The sequence below is a fragment of the Mus pahari genome, chromosome 9, assembly GCF_900095145.1.
Source record: "Mus pahari chromosome 9, PAHARI_EIJ_v1.1, whole genome shotgun sequence".
Classification (NCBI taxonomy): domain Eukaryota; kingdom Metazoa; phylum Chordata; class Mammalia; order Rodentia; family Muridae; genus Mus; species Mus pahari.
In genome coordinates, this window is record NC_034598.1 from 14,474,491 (window position 1) to 14,497,713 (window position 23,223).

Sequence of the window (23,223 nt, forward strand, 5' to 3'; positions counted from 1 at the left end):
CCTGACCCTGGCACTCCACTTTCTAAGAACCACCACCAGTCAGTAGGAAAGGAGAAGTTTATGGTTTGGTTCCCAGCACCAGCCAATTATGTTAAAGTACAACAAAATTCCATAATGACCTCCTAATCAGATGTGTGCCAGGCTAGAAATCCCTTTACTGCTTGCTAACCATTTCCTATAAAACATTGCCCAGCTCAGAACTTGGGGCTTCACTCTCCTGCTCTGTTATGTCAGAGGTGGTATAGTGGCAGAAGCTCATCCTTGAAATAAAGAGATTCTTGTGCTGTTGTATTTGAGTCAACTTGGTGCTCTTTTAGGGCTTGTGAACAAGACACAACACTGGTCAAATGAAAAAGTATTGAAATGTAAATCAGTGGAAATTTTTATTTCTAAATAATGCTTTCTACATTTTATCAATCAATGATATCATACTTAGAGTTCTACACCATGATATATTTCTACACCGTGAATATCTTGAGAGCTATGTGACATCGTCTACCATCCATTATATGGACTCTTTAGCCAAGGAAATAAAATAAATTACAATAGACAATTTCTTCATGTTATTTAGAATTTTTCAATTCACTTTCATTCTTATATATTTTCAACATTTACATAATTATTTAAAATCTACATATGAATTAAGAAGTATTTTTCTATCTAAATTGTAAAGTATATTCCAGATGCTCAAACATGAAACCTATGTTTAAAATTGTGACAATCTTAAGATTTATACAATTTATATATTTATATATTCCCACATATTTTAATATATATGGAAATATGTAAATTATTTAGCTTTTTAGCTACTATTTTTTCAATTAAGTATATATGTTTCCTTTTAAAACATCTTAATAGATTCTATTAGCAATTTGTACATTATAGAATTATTGTTTTTGTAAAAGAAGAAAATATTGTATAAATTTATACGATGTCAACTTCTAATTTTAAAAGATATTTGCCCTAGTTTTCATTTATTATGATTTATTAGTAGTATTATTTTAACTGCAAAATTATAATAGGAAATTCATGTAATTAAAAGGCACTTATTTCTTCTAATATGTATGATAATGAATTTTAAATAGTCAATTTTATTGTATATATTTGATTAAAGTTTAATTTCATGATGACATAACTAGATGTTTAATGATGTATTACTAAAAATTGTCATCAAATACAATAAAGGTATTTGAAAAGAGCAATATTGGATGAGAAAACATGAAACATTTATTTGAAAATGAATAATTGATATACCTCTAGGGGAGTATAATATTTCTAAAAGTGACCTGAAAAGTAGAAGAAATATTTAAAAAATTAGAATCCATTTTAAAGTGTAGGAAAATAAGAAGGACAGGAAAATAGAAAGGAAGGACAATGGGGAATTTGGACAATATGAAATGTATATATTTGAGAGCATTCTCAAATGTGATGGAGAAAAAGATTAATTGGATATATAAACATGGATGAGGGGAAAAGATAATTTAAAAGCTGGTAGATATGGAATAGGAATGTGAGATGCTTATATCAAAGGAAGTTTAAAACATCAATTTAAATCTTTCATGAGGATGTCTGCATTAGGTGCCAAAACAAGTTCACACTGTTAAGTTCTCCAATCCAGGAACATGGACTCAATTGCTGACTTGTATTTTATTTATTGTCTTTCAGTCTGTTATGTAGATTTGAATGCAAAATTGTCTCAGGTTAAATTTCATTTTATGGTTTTACTAACTTTCACACTTCAGTGACTATTGGTCTTTGCAAAAAGGCCTCTTGAGAACTCTCAAACTGTGTAGAAACACAATGAAATTTTGAATTTTGCCTTGGATGCTTAACAGTTTTTGAACTCACTTATGAGATCTCACCGCTTTTATGTTTTATTTAATCTCTGTGTTTCTCAAACTCTCTGTATTTTCTATATCTCGCTGTGTCTTTCTGTGTTTGTGTCTCTCCTTTTCTCTTTCTCCATCTCTGTCTCTTTCTGTTTCTGTCTATCTCTAATCTCTTGTTCAGAAATAGATTTCTGAGTGGAATATGATGTAAAACATTTCAAATATAACAAATATTTTTTACCTCTTCCTATCTCAGTTGAACTTGCTGATTTTTATTTTCTTGTGTAGTTGCTTCTGAAAGTTTCCTAATCCTATGATGAATGAAATTGATAAAAGTGGCTGCCACTAATTTAAAAAAACAAGGTATTGACAAAAAGACACATAAATATTCAGTAGAATGCAACAAAAAGTCCACACATAATTTGACCTGTAGCCAATATATTGTCAATGAAGGTGTGAAGAATATAAACTGAAATGAAAACCCCCTAATAAATCTAGGAAGAACTTGGTGCCATATACAAAAGAAAGTATTTAAAACTCACATTTTTTTTTTAAATAACATGTAGGAACAAGTGAAACAAAGTGCAAACATAAGGACCTTCATCCAATACCAAGGACAAAAACCCATGCAAACAAACAAAAAAGCCTGTTTTGTATAGTAGGTCATACATGAAATTCCAATTCTGGGGAGAGAGACAAAAGTGGATTTCAGGAACTCTGGATTTCTAGTGCTTTCCAATCATATTTTATTATCACATTCAGTCTAGCCTATTTGGTCAGCCCCAAATCAGATCCAGACACTGTATACAAAATCAAGGTCAATAGCAAATGAAGAATAACAATAAAATTGACCTCTGCCTCATACAATATGCACTGTTGCACATAATTACAGGCACATAATAACAAAGGTAAAGGGATTATAGAGTATAATACCTCTTGAGATTGGGTATGCATATATTTTCTAATGATAAATTTGTACTATATTTTATTTAACCATCCCCATGTCAATGCAAATTTGGGCTTATTCTAGTTGATGCTATTCCACATAAAAACTGTTATAATCATATGTGTAAAATTATACATTAAGGATTTAAAATAAATATTTTAAATTCTAAAAATCTATTTTATAAAAGAATAGAAAAGAGTTCACAAAAATAGACATTTGAGAAAATATTAACAGGAAAAGTACAGGAAAAGTCAACATCAGAATCTTATCATAGTGGATGATCATATCTTGATTTCATTTTGACGGTTTAAATGAATATATAAATTCACCCATATCATTTACATTTTCCAACTTGTCTTATCAGGGTTTCCATTCCTGCACTATGCCCTGCCGCAGCCTTGAGGGGGCTGAATCAGACCTTGTTTGCCACAGTCAGCTAGCTCAACTAAGGCGGAGTCTTCAGATATAGGTAAAGACTATTGTCCCAACACATCTACAGATTCCTGCAAGAAGCCACTACCTGTTGAGCAGCTGAGCATGTTTTCCTGAAGTGATCCAGACAAACTGATGAGATGTTGGCATAGTGGGAGATGGGTTCCCCCTTTAAAAATCAGACACTAGAATTAAAGTTGTGCCTTTATCAGAGAACTTTGCCTTGGCTCATTATTCCTTTCACTGTTCTTCCCATCCATCACCAGCTTTCATTTCAGGAACCCAGCAACTCATGGTTGCTGGTAGCTACAGGTGGCACCTGAATGAGGGACCAGAATATGGAAAGAATGATGAAGGTCACTGTCTTGGTGAGGATCCACAGAAAAGAGAAGAAGATGGTATCATGCGTGATTAGAAACATACAGCATTAATGTCAGTGCTATAAATATCATTTTTTGAAGGCTGTTGATTGTAAGGGTGCAAAAGGATACAGGCTAGACTGAGTCAGTGTTGGCCCAACACTGATATCCACTAGGGGTTGACAGTGGAAAATGAAACTGGAAAATTCTAAACAGGCATTTGTCTGCAATCAAGAGCTACATCAGGCAATAGGAGTAGGGTTTAAAATAAAATAAAATATAATTAAATTAAATTAGATAAACAGAGGAAAAACCGAAAATCAAAAAAGGGGAGATGTTGCATACATTATTTAAATCACATGTTTCATTTTTAAAATTTTAAAATTTGGATGCCAAGTAACTTTTTGGTGAGTGTCTATTGCATCCTACACCTAGGCACACTCATGCCTAGGTGAGCTGGTAGGATCCACTTGGCATATGGCATGATCCTGATCAGGTATTTGATATGGAGAAGAGGGCATGTTTGCGTTTTTCCACAGAAGGCTGCTGGAACATGTTAGCTGCCAGAGTGATTGGTATGACATGCTAACACAAAAGGATAATGCTGACCTCTGAGCTTGCTGAGTGCCCTGATAATGGTGACAGGAAAGCTGGATTTGGTGTATGTTCTTGAGCCACCTTTCCTTGCCTATATCCCAGATTAGACAAACTGCCTTCCTTCAAGGTTTTAGACCTTGTAGAACAGGGAATATAGAGACTGCGGAAACTGACTTAGAAAAATTAATCAAGAGGAGGAGTTATAATGACTTTTCTCTTTCCTTTAATGTGACCAGTTATTCTGACTCAATCATGGACTGGTCTAGAAATAAATCCAGTATTGGAGATTCCAATTTTAAGATAGCTAAAAATCTTTATCAGCCAGCTTACCTGACTCTTACCACTAGTTACCTGAGAAATAATAGATATTTCTGTTGATTCTCAAAGCCATCTCCCTGACACTGGGAGGCCAGTCCTTGGGTCTGATCATTGCTAATTTATAACTGAATTGCGTGCCTGAGACATCCCCACAGACAACTTTAGTCCTTTTTGCTCTTAACTTTTGACTTGTATTTTAGGCAGTTCGGTTACCTTTGTACAAGCTTGCCTTCAGTAAATCTTAGTTACACAGTTATTCATCAATATGAAGAAATGCATTGAATGTATATCATGGCTTTCATCTGAATGGGAAAAAGGTGTGCTGTGAGGATTGGCAGTCAAAGACATATCACTGATCTATGGCTCTTATGAATCTAAGACAGAGGCATGTGCCAAGAGGTCATGTTTGTTCATGATAAACAATAAAAGGCCATGTTTGTGCAAATAAACACAAAAAGCTGCACATGATCTCTAGGACAGATAAGAGAAAGTATAATATATCCAGTCCTAAGTTAGATGCAGCCTCCAGCCACCCTAATTCCCAGGCAGGATCATGGAGCATAAGTGAATCTTATGCCCCATTCCAGCTAATTTTTAATAAATAAATAGGGAGCCGGGCATGGTGATGCACACCTTTAATCCCAGCACTTGGGAGACAGAGGCAGGTGGATATCTGAGTTCAAGGCCAGCCTGGTCTACAAAGTGAGTTACGGGAGATCCAGGCCTATACAGAGAAACCCTGTCTCAAAAAAAAAAAAAAAAAAAGAAAGAAAGAAAGAAAAAGAATAAGAAAAAAAAGAAAGAAAAAGGAAGTAAATAAAAAGGGGAGAAATGTACCCTTCCCTCCATCCCTGAGCAGGATGAATCAGACCTTGTTTTCCACTATTATCTAAATCACCTAGGGTAGAGTCTTCCGACCTAGATAAAGTCTATTGTCCTGCCACTTCTGTAGCTTCCTGCAAGAAGACACTACCTGCTGAGCAGCTGAGCTTGTTTTCCTGACTAGGTCCTGACAAAGTGAGATCCTGGCATAGTGGGGGAAGGGTTCCCCACCTCATTAAATTAATGTTGAGCCTTGCTCAGAGAACTTTGTCTTAGCTCCTTATTTCTCTCACTGTCTTTCCCATCCAACCCCAACTTTCCTTTCAGGAACCCAGTAACCTGAGGCTGCTGGTGGCTGCACTGCATAAACATCATGACCAAGAAGCAAGTTGGGGAGGAAAGGGTTTATTCAACTTATACTTGCATGTTGCTGTTGATCACCAAAGGAACTGAAGACTGAAACCCAAGCAGGTCAGGAAGCAGGAGCTGATGCAGAGTCCAGGGAAGGATGTTTCTTACTGACTTTCTTCCCCTGGCTTGCTCAGTGTACTTTTTTATAGAACCTAAGACTACTAAGGCAGAGATGGTACCACCCACAAGGGGCCCTCTCCCCTTGATCACTTATTGAGAAAATACCTTACAGCTCGATCTCATGGCATCATTTCCTCAACTGAAGGGCCTTTCTATGTGATAACTCCAGCTTGGGTCAAGTTGAAACAAAACCAGCCAGTATACAACATAAGGGAGAATAGATTTTTAAAGTATTCCTTTATAATATTCTTAATATTTTTGGTAAATTTGGAAATATATCTCTGAATATTTCTGATTCTCTTAACTTAGACTGTCTTTTTCTTCTTTGCTTCAATTGTACCATATGTCTGTTGACCTTGTTATCACTTCTAGCAATAATTTCTTACATTCATTGATACTTTGTTTGGTTTTCCTTGTTTCTATTTATCCAATTTAATCTGTGGATTTTATTATTTGTTGTAATCTATTTGATCTATATTTGAGTTATTACGATTTTTCTAATTATTAGTTGAAATATCAAATTATTTACTTTTTAATCATTTTCTGTCTTTTACTTTTTAAGATTTATTTATTTACTATATGTAAGTACACTGTAGCTGTCTTCAGACACTCCAGAAGAGGGAGTCAGATCTCGTTACGGATGGTTGTGAGCGACCATGTGGTTTCTGGGATTTGAACTCAGGACCTTCAGAAGAGCAGTCGGGTGCTCTTACCCACTGAGCCATCTCACCAGTCCCCCATTTTCTGTCTTTTAATTATTACTTTTTTATTATTACTATCTTTGTAGTATTATTCTTTTTTTTTTTTTGCCAGGATTTTGTGTAATATCCAGGATTCATTTTCTGTAGTCTATAAGTATTATTGCAGCTGCATTTCACATCCTCAAGAGCCACATGTGACTGGCAGTTATGATGGCACAGATACAGTCACAGTAAAATCTATTAAAGTACCAGATATGGTTCTTCCCTATACACTCTACCTAGGAAGCTATTGAACAAACCAAATCATCCAACCAATAAACAAACTAATAAGTTAAACAGATCATCCTTACAGATAGTCTCTATATAGTAAAGGAATTTATTGATGACTTACAGTCTGCAGTCCAAATCCCAACAATGGTTCAGTAGTAGCTGTGAATGGAAGTCCAAGGATCTAGCAGTTGCTGAGTCCCACACCGCAAGAAGGCGAAAGAGTGAGAGCCAGACTCCCTTCTTCCAATGTCCTTATATGGTCCCCAGCAGAAGGTGTAGCCCAGATTAAAGGTGTGTGCCACCACACCTTTAATCCCAGATGATCTTGGACTCGGAGATCTCCCTGTCTTAATCTTCTGGATTCAATCACCACTGTGTCTCAAGATCTCCATACCAAGATCCAGATCAGAAACTTCTATCTCCCAGTCTCCAGATTAGGTTCACTGGTGAGCCTTCCAATTCTGGATTGTAGTTCATTTCAAATATAGTCAAGTTGACAACCAGGAATAGCAACTACAATATCTGATAGGATACAGAAAGGTATTCAATGTTTCTGGAATTTTTCATGTTTGCTTTGTATTCCAAGTTCTTGTCATTCAGGGATTATTCTGTGGGCTGCTGAGTAGTCTCTGATTTTTGAGTGCAATACATTGTAGATACTTGATGAATGGTATTATTGAATTTTTATCTTTTGCTATTTATTCTTTGGTATGATAACATTTTCTATTGAACAGAAGCATTAAAATAACCCAGTACTATTGAATTGGAGTTAATACATGGCTTTAATTTATAAAGCCATTACAATCGTTGTCAAAATTTCTTCAATATTCTTCATGGCAGAATCCAAAGCAATCCTGAATAAAAATACAATGCCAGAGAGATAATCATTCTTGATTTTAGATATATTACAGATATATAGTAAAAACACTAGTATGGTACTAGCACAAAAACAGACACATAAAACAATAAATCAAAAAAAATTATACATATTTAAGAGTCATCTAATATTTTTGACAAAGATAAAAATATGCACTGTTGAAAAGATAGCATCTTAAAATGTATTGGGAAATCTGGATGTCTAAGATGAAATTATACCTGTTTATACTACTTTCAAAATTATGTCAAAATAAATCAAAAATGTAATATCAATCTTCAAACATTAAAATATCTAGAACATATAGCCAGTACTCTATGTGATATAACTATATGGAAGGAATACATGGATAATATTTAATTTGTACAGGAATTAAGGTCTACAATAGATAAAAGATAGTTCACGAATGTAAAATGATTTAACAACTGAAGTAACTGTTAATTGAGTAAGGGAAATCCCTCATAGTGAGGGATAATCTCTTCTGGTTACAAATAGGAGATTAATATCCTGAATATAAAGATCTAACAAACAGTCAAGGAAAAAAGGTCAATTGATATGAACAGTGATTTCATTTTTTAATAAAAGAGAAAGAAAAAAATAAATAAAAATACCTTGGGATAACTATAACCAAACAAGTGAATGATCAGTATGATAAAAACTTCAAGTCTCTCAAGAAAGAAATCAAAGAGCTCAGAAAATTCCAGGATCTCACTTGCTCATGGGTTGGAAGGATTAACATAGCAAACATGTCCCTCCTACCAAAACCAATATAATCCCCATCAACATTCCAACACAATTCTTCAAAGACATAGAAAGAGCAATTCTTAACCTCATATGGAAAAACAAAAATCTCAGGATAGCAAAAACAATTCTTAGTAGTAAAAGGACTGCTGGGGAAATCACCACCTCTGACCTCAAGTTGTACTGCAGAGCAATAGTGATAAAAACCTGCATGGTATTTGTACAGAGACAGACATTTTGATCAAAGGAATAGAATTGAAGAACCAGAAATAAACCCACACACTTATGGAAACTTGATCTTTGACAAAGAAGCCAAAAATATTCAATGGACAAAATAAAACATCTTCAATAAGTGATACCTGATTAACTGGCAGTCGGTATGTAAAAAAGTGAAAATAGATCCATATTTATCACCTTTCACAAACCTCAAGACCAAGTGGTTCAAGGACTTAAGCATAAAACCAGGTAAACTGAAACTAATAGATATGAAAGTGGAAAAGTGCATCAAACTCATTGGTATGGGGGTGGGAATGGGATTCTTAAACAGAACCCCAGCGGCTAACCTCCAAAAAAGACCAAACAATCCAATAAAAAAAAAAAAAAAAAAAAAAAAAGGGGAAAAAAACCAAAAAAAAAAAAAAAAAAAAAAAAAAAAATGGGGTATAGACCTAAACAGAGAATTCACCACAGAGGAATCTTGAATAGCCAAGAAGCACTTAAGGAAATATTTAAAGTCCCTAGTCACAAGGGAAATACAAACTAAAATGACCCTGTGATTGCTCTTTATACCACTTCAAATGCCTAAGATCAAGCATTCAGGCGACAACAAATGCTGTCAAGAATGTGGAGAAAGAGGAACACTCCTCCATTGGTGGTAGGATTGCAAACTGAAACAATCAATCACTCTGGAAATCAATCTAGATCAATCTAGAGGTTCCTCAGAAAATTGAAAATAGGTTGACCTGAAGACCCAGCTATATCACTCTTAGGCATATACCCAAAAGATACACCACCATGCTTCAGGGACACATGTTCCACTGTGTTCATAGCAGCCTTACTTGTGATAGCAAGAAGTGGAAACAACCCACATGCCCCACAACAGAAAAATGAATACAGAAAATGTGTTTCATTTATACAAGGGAATACTACTTAAAAATGACCACTTCATGAGTTTTTCAGGCAAATGGATGAAACTTGAATACCCAGGATCCCCCAAACTCAGGAAGTTTAACAAGCCAAAAGGCCCAAATGACAATGTCTCAATCCTGCTTGGGAGGGAGAAGAATGTAATAATGAGGAATGGAGGAGACGAAGAAAGGGACCTGGGTGGGAGAAAGGACAGGGAGTGGAAAGGGGAACATTATCAGGTATTGAGGGGAAACAGGAGTAAAGCCCTGGTGGCCAAGCAGAAAGATTGGAATCAGGCAAACTCAGGAGATGGGGACTCTCTAGAATGAACCAGAGACATGGGATGTAAAAGACACTCAGGACTCAAAGGGAGAGACCTTAGATGAAATGCCTAGCAGTGGGGAGAGGGAAATTATAGAATCCACCTTCAGTAGAAAGATAGGGCATCAAGTAGAGGAGGGTGTTTGCCATCCCACAGTCAAATCACTGACACAGAATTATTCCTGTCTACAATAAGTGTAGGAACAAAAATGGAGAAGAGACTGAGGGAAAGGAGGTTCAGTGACTGGCCCAGATTGAGACCCATCTCAAGGAGATGCTCCAAGGCCTGACACTATTATTGATGCTATGGTGTGCTTACAGACAGTAGCCTAGCATGGCTGCCCTCATAAAGGCCCAACAAGCAGCTGAAGCAGGCATGGACAGAGGAACTTTGTTGTTGAATTAGGAAAAAGCTGAAAGAAGCTGAGGAGGATGGCTACCCCATAGGAAGACCAGTGGTCCCAACTAATCTAGACCCCCGAGATGTCTCAGACACTAAGCCACCAACCAGGTAGCATAAACTCTCTGGTTCGAGGCTCCTGCCTGGTCAAGCCTCAGTGAGAGAAAATTCAGTCTAACCTTGGAGAAACTTGTGGCCCCAGGGAGTGGAAAAGCCTCATGGAATGGGGTGGGTGGGACATCCTCTTGGAGATGGGAGGGATGATGTGGTGAAGTGGTGAGGAGAAGGGATGGGATGAGGGAATGTCAGAGGATAAACCAGGAGAGGGACAATGACTGGAATGTAAAAAAAAAAAAAGATTGAAGATTACAAAAAAATGTGTAAAATGTTTCTTAAGAAGAGTTTATTATTCTCAGCAATAAAATAACTTTGAAGTATTTTTACGACCCAAGTCAGAATGGCTAAGATCAAAAAAACAAAAGTTAAGAAATTCTGGAGTGGATGTGGAAAAAGGAAAAAAATTCTCACAGTTGGTGGGATTCCAAATTTCTGCAGATGCTCTAGAAAGCAATATATGGAGAATTTGTAAAGAAAAAAAAAAAAAAAAGAAAGGAGCTAGCAATTAATCACCATATTAGTCCAACTATAGAACTCCTTGAAACATGACCAAAAGAAAGAAACTCTACAAATATATTGTGTGGTTTTCTGATCATCTATTCACAATAGAAGGATAAACACAAGCTACATGTTCTTCAACAGAAAAATGGAGAATGAAGTTGTGATGCATGTACACAATACAATCCTATTCACCTACCAAGATGAATGAAATATTGAAATATTTGGAAAAGGATAGAGCTTAAAATATTACATTTAGAGTCTCATTAAAAACTTCATATCCTCTGACATCTGTGGTTACTAGTTTTACCTCTTTAGCCATGTCTACAGAAACTAGGAAAGGAAAAAAAAGGGACCAAGGAAGAAGTCCTATAGAAGAATAGAGTCTTATAGAAGCTTAGTACAGAAGGAGTAGGAGGGAGGAAAATTATCTAAGTATATTAAAATATGCAAGAAGATTGACACTAATTTATAGTTATGTTAAATGCATATAACACAAATAATATATAAAATTGTATATTTATGCATAAACATTAAATTCATTTAAGCCACTTGGAATTTATTTGTCCCCATATAGCCTTAGATTAAAAAGCACAATACAAGTTATAATATAATTTATTTTCACTTATTGGTAAGGGGAAAGCAAGACTTCAAATAATATAGGATATAGATTTTTCCTCTAATTGCCTCTCAGAATTTGAAAGTAAATACTACTGCTAAAGACACAACATATTTTTCACTGAAGACTTAGAGAAATCAAACTGACTATGTGGAAACATCCTCCTTGAGGCCTAAACTTCTTTGTATGTTTAAATTGCTATGATATCCTCAATGCATGGAAATCAGTAAATGGTCCTATTCAGCTGTGAAAACTATGGACCACCCCAGTGATCATTTTTGGATGATATCCCTAAAGGTTCAGTAGTGGACCTTTTAGCATGGCAGTAACCAACACTTGTCTCCTTAAACTTCAGACTTACTCAATAGGAGGTAAATCAGTCCTGGTGCTATAAACTCAGCCAACTACCTACAAGCACCAAAGTTATAGATTTTTTATAATAAAACCTAGAATTGCCACTTGCTTAATATATTATAATTCTTAACTTCTTTCTAAGTACATAAATGTATACTTTGGATAGTTGTAGCTCACAGGCCTTAACAAAAGGCTTTGATTAGCAATAGAAGAAGCAGTTTCCAAAAAGCCACAGTAAAAATGCAGAGAACAACTTATCATGGATGCTCAGATCCAATTGCTATATCTACAAAAAAAAGAAAAGAAAAAAGAAAAAAAGAAATAGAAAAATAACTCAGATAACATTATAGAAGAGATCCTGGGATGAATATAAAAGCTAGAGGAATTTGGCTGCTGGATTATACCTTCTACAGTAGAAAGGGACTCTGCAGCTAAAATCTCACCTCTATGGCTACTTAAACACAAAGACTCCAATGACAAAACAATGAGATTCATGCCAACATTGATCTGGGAAATTTCATGTGGCCCCATCCACAGATGAAGATCTGAAGGTAATCCACGCCTGTTGAAATAGGGAGAATTAACCTTCTCCAGAAATTAGTTATATAAATTGTTATTCACTACTAAGTGATCAGCCCCAAATGCATAATACTAAACAGACTCAGCAGTTATGTTTATATATTTATACATACTTATTAATAATTATATAACAATAATAACAATAGTTATAAAGATATTATTGTTATATAATTATTAAATATATATATAACGATAAAATATATAACAATAATAAGTGTACATATAACAATATATTAATTATTATAATAAGTATAATAATAATAAAAAAGAGACGATGAATTTGAAGGGAACATGGTAGAACTGATGGAAGAGAGATGGAAATAATGTAATTCAATTTTAATTATAAAATAAGATAAATCATAAAAGTAGTAAAACAGTAGAAAGACCCACCAAATTTTCAAGTATTTTACATGAGTGGATTATAATATCATTATTTAAACATAATTTTATTGTAGTGTTCTTAAAGAAAGCATGTATGAATTCAATCTGCTTTAGTGGATAATTACCTTTCTGAAACAAAATGTATAATGTTTATTAATTGAATTTGTTCACTTGGTAGGAAGCAACATCAGGAAAAGTGCATTAAAATAGTATATTTTAGTTACCAAGTCGATTTCTCCATATATAAATACTCACACTGACATAGTTAAATATACTTTAATCTATTAGGCAGGAAACCTGTTTTTTTACAGGAATAATTTCATGAAGCCATGGAATTCCTTTAAAAGGATTTAAGAAGCACTGCTTAGCACAGTGAAACGTTGCATCAAAAGTATCAGGCAATATGGAGAGAATTGATAAGCAAGTAAGTGTAAATATTAAGGAGTTAAGAGCACACATTTAAAGTGTTTATCATGCAGCAGGAGAAATGTTGCAGCAGTTAATAGCTTGTACTGTTCTGGCAGAGGGACTACTTTCAGTTTCCAGGCACTTATGTTGAGCAGCTCATCACCTGTAATTCTAGATCCAGGCAGTTCACTCGTCTCTTCTGTATTCCCTGACCTCTGTCTTCTTGCAACACATGGACTACACACACAAACACACACACACACACACACACACACACACACACACACACACAAACACTCATGCCCATGCATGTAAACATGTACAGATGTTTGCATATATACATACATGCAAATTCTCACAATGCAAAATACAAAAAATTTGAATACTTCAAGGATTGTTGTGATAAATGAATCAAAAATATTTTTTTTTTTACCTAAGAGCATCAGGTGACTTATTTAAGTAAACTTGAAATCAGGATATCTAAGGTGCTAAGTAGTAAATTGACTAGAGAAAATGTATCAATTAAGAGTTTCCATGTGATTCCCTGATGACCAGGGAGAAACACCTTTCATTAAAGACAATGTAGGATATAATTAACAAGTATCATAAATAATATTTTTACAAATATAAATGAGGAAATTATTGGATTTTAATCTCCTTACAAATGAGATACAGTACTATTTTACACAAGATTAGATACAAGCCAAAATTTATTTTATATGTCAAATGATGTATCTTTGTTAATACAGTTTATACATAATCACCCTTTGAAGAGTCTTTGCAAGATTTATCTTTGTCCACTAAGTCATTTGATGTCTTTTAAAATGCAAAATGCTTTGTTGAGCTCAAAGTGTTTCTTTGAATGTAAGTTGTTTAAATAAAAGTCATATTACACACCAAAAGACAGAATAATGTGGCACAATAAAATAATGGATGTATTTTCTATGAAGGCATGATCACTATTCAAAAATTTAGAGATTAATAATATGAAACTGGAATATTGCATATTTTTATTAGTTATTTTATTCATTTACATTTCAAGTGATATGCCCCTTCGTAGTAACCCCTCCACAAACTTCCATCACTTTCCCCTCTTCCCCCTCCCATTTTTTATATGAGGGTAGTCCTTCAACCAATGACCGACTTTCACCTCTCTGCTCTAGCATTCCTCTATGCAGAAGAATACAAATTGATATATTCTTATCTGCTTTGTGTGTGCTTGTTTGATTGCCTTGTTCAGGCAATGTATGGTGTGTGGTTAGGTGAGTGCCCATTATAATTATGTATATTAACATATTAACTATGGATGTTCTCAAAAAAATTCCAAATGATTGTGTGCTTTTCTTATATTTAAGTCCTCCTTACAGGACTGAGTCAAATGTTTCTTACATAAATAAATCCCACTTTGGTTCCAGTATCATCAATATGTGTCACAATTGAGAGAAAATAATTAGATTTATTAATAAATCATTGGATTTATAGGAGGAAAAAAACAAACTGTTGACTAGAAGAAATGTGTGAGGTCTCAAGATACATATTTAATTTCTCAAGTGCTCATTTGAAGTTCATGCAAAATGGAACTACTTTTAAGGAAATGAAGATAATAGATTTAACATCTATCTAATATTAAATATTAAAATAAGTGCCAAACAGAATGTCACAAAATAAAAAATTTTTAATATTGCATATGTCTCAGTACTTTACTATGTATAGTAGATCAAAAAACCTCCAACTTGATGGAGGGAAGTGAAGTCAGAAAATGTAAATTAAATAGGAAGTCTGGGACTATTAGTTACCAGGATTTTATCTGCATTCTGTACAAGTGTTGAAATATCACACTGAATCTCATGAACCTGTTACACTGTAAAATTAAATAACTGTGATCAATTAAAAATATAACAATGTTAATCAATATAATTTGATCATTACATTGTATATGTAGATATTAATGACCACAATATAACACATTAAATTCTAAAACTTAAAATTATAATATATGTATGAATCAAATGTCTCAAATTTATGTAATCTACAGCAATCTGAGACCCAGGCAGGAATATGAACTGAATGTCAACATTGATTAGATAGCTAAGTCTATTTAATCAACCATGCATATACATGAAATACAATATTATATATGTAATAATAAATTATATATAACCTATAATATAATAAAATTTTATACTTAAATATGTATTATATAAAATACTCAACATAATACATTGTTATTAAAGGTTATGTTTTATTTTCTTAAATAAAAATATGGTTTAATTTTTTAAAAAAATTTGTATAGAATAGAGTTTATTCAGGGAATGGGGAGAAAATTTAAGAGGGTAGAAGAGGAAGAGAAAGGCAGAGAGAGAGAGAGAGAGAGAGAGAGAGAGAGAGAAGTAGAGGCCAGCTATGACCATATGGAGAAAGAAGGGAATGGGAGGAGGGGGGAAGAAGAGGGCAAGAGGCAAGAGAGAGATGCAAGGGTCCTTTTTTTTAAGTTTTAAAGAAACTTGAAATTAAAATTTTCAGAGGATAGACTGGGAGGGGGGTAAAGATTGGAATGTAAAAACAATTATAGAATAAAAATAAAAATAAAAATAAAAACAAAATAAAAAACAGGAGGACCAAGAATTTTAAAAATAAATAAACAAAAGCCCATCATTTTAACTTTAATTAAAAATATGTCCAAACAAGATCTTGAAGCATATTTCACTGATACTTGATGACAAACTACCTAATGAACATACTAATATATTCAGAATTGTTATAAAAATGTCAATATGTATTTTGTCATAGGAGCAGTCAAAGAATTTTATAACTCCACATACTAAAATGCTACTCTAAACTCCTAAAGTTACCTTTTAAAAGTTTCAAGCAAATTAGATATCAATGCACAGGTCAAAACTTTGTTCTAATTCAAAAAGTTTTCAATAAATCAGTTCCAATCTTTGTCCACCTCCCAGTCTATCCTTTTCAATATATTTCAATATACCTAACACTTGCATAAAATAAAAACTAACTAAATGTGAACCTCAAATATCTTTGACTTAAAAATTACATGTGATAATTATAATTGTGAAAAACTACTTTACTTAGAATGGTAAATTTTGTAGATTTATAAGCATTATCTTATCAAACTTTTCTTGTAATATGAGTATAAAAACAGATTATTATGCATAACTGGAAAAGTATTTCATACTGCCTTATGCTTTCCATAATGCATATGAAGTAAATTTCAAGCCCTTACTCATATTCATAAATTTACACAGGCTGTAAGAAATTAAAGCTTTTATATTAAAATCTGAAATAATTCCATTTGATTCTAAAGTATAACATTTGTAAATATATACTGTGAATATGCAGTATGTGAGACAAAAATCTTTACATGAGTATATTCCAGAAATCTCTTCTTCCTAAACACACACGCACACGCACACACACGCACACGCACACGCACACACACACACACACACACACACACAATGTAAATAGATGACATCATCAAACTAGCAGTACAGCAGCTATGCAAACCAACTAAGCTACTGTAAAACCTGAGTTTGGTCTAATATTAAAAGCCATTCTACAACTACAGGACTGATAGTACCATATAATAGAAGGAGAGAAAAGATGAATCCCATATTTTATACTTAAAATTACCAAGCCTATCCAAGTAAGTTTGAGTGATATACAAAGCCCCATAAGCCCCATGATCCAATCAAAATCAAGAGATGAACTATGAATGGTATCAGAGCAAGAGACATTACACATTATGCTTCCTCCAGCAAAGCAGTAACACAAGGACTGAGACTTCGTGTTACTGAAAAACAGCATAGGGAGACTAAGATAGAGTTTGGACTTAGAAAACAATATTAGAATCATCATAGTAAGACTAAGATCATAGTAAGACCCGTATTGATCTGTATATGAAACACAGCTTACATGAAATGCCAAGGCAAGCTATGTGCACCAGATACTGAATGTCTGTAACATACATATGAGATTTGATTACATCAGTCATAGTTTTTTCACTGAGTACAGGAAAGTACAGACCCTATGATCACGAAACTTGAGAAAGAGTCAGATTAGTAACATATACCACCATAGCTGAGAGTCTATAGGTAATTGATACATTTGGAGAATAATGTTTCTTCAGCAATAAAATACTGCAAGGCTGAACTTGCTCAGCAGATGACTTTATACCCACGAATAGCAGGCAGCACTAAAAACAAGCAATGCACTTTTTAAAAAGTTGTGATGGAAGAGTAGTAAAGTGACAGGGAAGAAGGTGGATGGGAGATGGCTGGGAGATCTGAATGATTTATATGCATACATGAATTTCTTAAGTATCATCAAAGGTTAAAACCAACTGCCTCTGATACCTATCCCCACACAAATGGGTTACGCACACCTGTATTCAAAAGGAATTTAAAACTGCTTAGAAACAGGAATTCCTGAGGGAGTTAGAGATGTGTTTTGGACTTTAATAGCTTTTGCTGAAGCGTAGACATTGGTGTACAGCTAAGACTGTACAAGTACTTGTGGCAGTAAAGTTAAAAACAGTTTAATATCAGTTAAAGTATCCATGGAATTACTTTCCTCTTTGTGATGGTTTGAATAAGAATGCTTCTGATAGACTCGAAGATTTGAAAGTTCAGTCATCAAGAATCATTATTATTTGAAAGGCCTAGGGGGATGTGTCAATATTGGAGGAGGTATGTTACTGTGCGTGAGTTTGATGTTTCAAAGGCCATGCCTTGCCTTTCTCTGGCAGTGGATCAGGAAACTGAGCTCCTTTTCTAGCACCATATCTTCCTGAGTGGCAACAGGCTCCACAACCTCTAAAATTTTAAACAAACTCCAAGGAAATCTTTTCTTTTACAAGAGTTGCCTTGGGTATTGGATCTCTTTCCAGTAATAGAACACTGACCAAGACTGTCTTAATTACCCCAACTTCACAGAGCACATAATAAAGAAATAGCATGTTTGCAAATGAGGAGAATAATAAAGCCAAGTATTTCTCCTAGAATGTTTTAGTATCATGGTGCAGCCTAACAAGGGAAAGATTCTGGGTCAAAATAGGACTATAATCCCTAGATTTACACATGGGTACACCACCTCAAGCAACTTCAGTATCATGGTAATCATGGTAAAGCACACAGCTTCCTTGCATCATAGTTATAGTTAGAATAACCTAAGTTAGGTAGGCAGGATAATGAATTTGGGACAGAGCATAGCATCTCTTCTGGCTATGTTTCATGGTTCTGAAAGGTACAAAATATTTATGCTTAGAAAAAGGGGGAATCCTTCAGTGTCTGGCTACTATTGATTATAGTTGACTACTCTCTCCATTGAACCTTCACAAGAGTGGGCCAATCATCATGAGAACATGAGTCAAGAGGCAAACAGAAATCTACACCTGGAGCTGAGCTATTAGCTACTGATAGATTATGGAAGAAGGGGAGTCATTGTGTTAAGATCTATATCTCCAATGGTGAGTACATCAGTTTCATGCCAATCATCAAAATAGAGAGTCCTGATTAAAGTCGTTAATCACAAAATATCTTATTGGATCTGTTGCTATGAAGAGACTCCAATAGCTAAGCAACAGTTAAAGAGCATTTAATTTGGGGCCTACTTAGTCAATTATCATCATGACAAAGAACATGGTGGGACATATGGCACTGGAACAATCTCTATGAACTACATCTTTGTGCTCAGGCTCAAAGATACACTGGGACTGGCCTGGTGTTTTGAAATCTCAAAGCCCACCCCAGTGACATACTTTCTTCCAACAAGTCCACATCTTCTAAAACTTTCCAAATACTACTCCCTGATGACCAAGAATTTAAACATATAGCCTATGGGGCCATTCTTATTCAAACCACCACAAACAAAACAAAAAGATAGGAAGTAGGAAATGAAATATCATTGAAAAACAAAAGGACTGAAAGACTGTACTATGACCGCATGCATGAAATTAGAAATTATCCAGTCAAATGAACCAAATCAGACAATTTAGAAAGGCATGCGTATCTGTATATTTAATTTTTATTCATTTCTATATGTTTATTTATTTTCCTTAATGTATCTAAAATGTGTGTCTATCTGAGTATATACCATCACATGTTGATTGGAACCCCCAGAGGCAAGAAGAAGTAACAGGATTCCCATAGAGCTCAGTTACAGAAAACTATTTGCTACCCAGGATGCCCAGCAAACAAATGCCTAATCCTTCTCTAATTTGTTCTCCTAGATTTTATTTTCCTCGTTATTTGTGCCTCATAATTACCCTCTGTGTTCAATTAACTAATATATTCAAATCCATATACTTTGGGTTTCATTCAATCTGTAAAGATGAAGTTTTGTTTCACATCATTTAAGATTTAATTTAATTTAAATGTATGAACACAGATTGCCTTGTTTTGAAGCTCTTACCAAGTTAAAGACTCCAAACAAGTTACAAAATATTCCATCAACTTCACTTTCTCTATCTATGAAGAGAAAAACTGAAGTATAACAGCTGTAATATGGCTGATCTGAAAATGTGTTAGTTCATTTAAAAAAAAAAAGTCCTATTATCTCCCAATACGTAAAGTAAATTATGTTTATTGGAGTTATCACTTTTTCTACCATTTGTTTCTTGTTCACAGTGTTTATTTACTAACTCTATTTTGAATATATATATATATATTATATTATATATATTATATTATAATATTTATATATATATAAATTGTATATAAACTCTAATCTAAAACATCATTAACAAGGTATTTCTCATTATGTTTTGTGTTATAATAGTCACACTAAATAGGATTGTTCTCCTAGGAATTTATTGCGTGTTCATTTATCTTAAATTTTCCATAAAGGACCCATTTAGCAATGTCATTCAATGTGCAACTAAATGACCAGTCCTCCACAAGTTGTGCATTTATCTATGCTACCAATTTTCTTCAAAGGGGTTTCATAGTGAAAATCATTCTCTTTCAAGGCATTCATCCTACAAGTGGCAACAGATGCATTTACAAGAATGCAACACCAGGCACAAGTTTGGCATTGTTAGTAGAGTTTCCTCTTATAGGAGATGTCACTTTTGCAGTCAAAATCTCTCCTGCTAAACTAATCCTTCTTTGGCATTTAAATATACTTGAAACTGGATTGCCATTTCCCCAGCACAGCTCCATGGCAACCTGACAGATGGGCTAAAGGGCAGAGGCGCCAGACAATCTGATGACCACAAGGTTTAAATATTATGGAATATATTTGTTCCTCAAATATTAAGAGAAAGATTTACATCAAATATCACTATATAAAAAAATTTAAGCATCTATCATTTTAGTTTTAGATGGATTCACCAAGAACCTGGAATTAGATATCCCAAGGACCTCAAAATACTGATCTAAGAAAAGAAAAAAACAAACAAACAAAAAACACAAAAATATACAACAACAACAACAACAAAACCAAGCAAACACAAAATGACCACTGTATTGATAAATTGACTCCTGATAATATTATGCTATATGTAGATCAGTGCCTTGCCCAGTCATCTTCAGAGAATCTTCTTTCTGTAGGAGATGGGAAAAAAAATACATGGACCCACATCAGATATTATTCAAAGTGAGAAACTTTGAAAAACTCTGACTTAAATGTGAAGTCTCCATCAGTTTCCTTTCCTCCAGGCTTATAGAAGCAGAAACTGTTTAAGAGCCAGATAAGATGGAAGACACCAAGAAATAAGACCTTTTAAACTGAGCATGACAAATGCAGATATGAATTCTCAGAGAATGTGTTAGCATGAACAGGGCCTGGCAGAAGTCTACACCAGATATTATCCCAGAGCTGAAAGAATATGGACACTTACTCCTATCCCAGTAGTTATCTCAAATTGTTAACCACTTGCAAATGTTTCATTTTTCCTTAAGGGAGTCTCACTGGGAATACAACCTACTCTTATTTTATTATTTATTGGATATTTTATGCATTTACATTTCAAATGTTATTCCCTTTCCTGTTTTCTCCTCCAGATCCCCCTTATTCCACCCCTACCCCTGCTTCAATGAGGATGCTCCCCATCCCACCCACCCATTCTTATCTCACCACTCTGGCATTCCCCAACACTGGGGAATAAAGCCTTCACAGGACAAGGGCCTCTCCTCCTATTGATGCCAGATAATGCCATCCTCTGTTACATATGCTGTTGGAGCACAACAATGTAGCCCAACAACTCTGGAAATCAATCTGGAGGTTTCTCAGAAAATTGGAAATAAAACTACCAGCAGACCCAGCTATACTAGTCCTGGGCACACACGCAAAAGATGCCCCACCATACCACAAGGGCACTTGCTTCACTATATTCATAGTGGCCTTGTTTATAATATACTGAAACTGGAAACAACCTGGATGTCCCACAACTGAAGAATGGGTACAGAATATGCATGTATACATTTATACAATGGAACACTATTCAGCTGTTAAGAATGAGGACATTGTGAATTTTGCAGGCAAATGGATGGAACTGGGAAATGTGATCCTGAGACCTCAGACCTAACAAGATATGCATGGTATATACTTACTAATAAGTGGATATTAGATTAAAAAGTATAGAATACCCAAGATAAAATACACAGAACTCAAGAAGGTTAACAAGCAGAAGTGCCCAAGTAAGGATGCTTCGATCCCACTTGGGAAAGATGGAAGCAAATGTCAGAGGGAGGGAAGTTACTAGGTGGTAGAGGGGAGGGGGAAGCAGAGTAAAAAGAGGAACATGATCAGGTATTGGGAAAACAGGAGTACAGCCCTGAGGGGCAGCAGGATGATGGAAATATTCAAGCTCCTCAGGAGATGGGAGGTGGGGAACTCTCTAGAATGTACCAGAGACCTGGAAGGTGAGAGAATCTCAGGACTCAAAGGGGGGGACTTTAGATGAAATGTCCAACAATGGGGAGAGGAAAATTGTAGAGCACACCTCCAGAAGAAAGACAGGGCATCACACGGAGGGAGGGGGTTCCAATTTCCCAATCAAAAAACACTGCCCCAGAATCTTGTCTAAAAGAACTGCAGGGACAAAAATGGAGAAGAGACTGAGGGAAAGGAGGTCCAGTGACCAACCCAAATTGGGACCCATCTCAAGAGGAGGCTCCAAGGCCTGACACTGTAAATGATGCTATGGTATACTTATAAACAGGAGCCTAGCATGGATGCCCTGGAAATGGGGAGGACTTGCAGGTGGGGTGCGGGATGGAGATTGAGGGATGGGGACACCCTCTTGAAGACCAGGTGGACACATGGTACGCAGAGGAATGAAATAGTAAGTAATGAGTTTTGGTGCTCAATTAGCTTCATTTTTTAAATTATCTTTAATCCCTTTTTTATTAGATATTTTCTTCATGCTATCCGGAAAGTCCCCTATCCCCTCCCCCTGCCCTGCTCCCCTACCCACACATTCCCATTTTTTGGCCCTGGTGTTCCCCGGTACTGGAGCATATAACATTTGCAAGATCAAAGGGCCTCTCTTCCCAATGATGGCTGACTAGGCCATCTTCTGCTACATATGCTGCTAAAGACATGAGCTCTGAGGGTACTGGTTAGTTCATATTGTTGTTGCACCTATAGGGTTGCAGAACTCATTCAGCTTCTTGTTCCTCTCCAAAAATTCCAAATTTGAACTCCATTAGACTCAGTTCCCTACTTGGTTTGTTTATAAGTCTGAGATTTGTATTAATCTTAAATATAATGATAATTGTATCTAAGACTCATACAATTAGTCTTAGATGCAATCTTGCCTCATTATCCTGCCTGTCATACATATTTTCTTGCACATATACCCTATTTAAGCTACTTTTTGTTTCTTGTAGGTTATTATTAGGCCAGGCACATACATATCAAACCCCTATATTATTTTTGGCTGTTTTGCCAAAGATTTTTTTTTTTTAAGTCAGGGACAAAGTTTAACATCTACAATCTGTGCCTAAGCATCAACCTACATTTAACTCACTAACTTT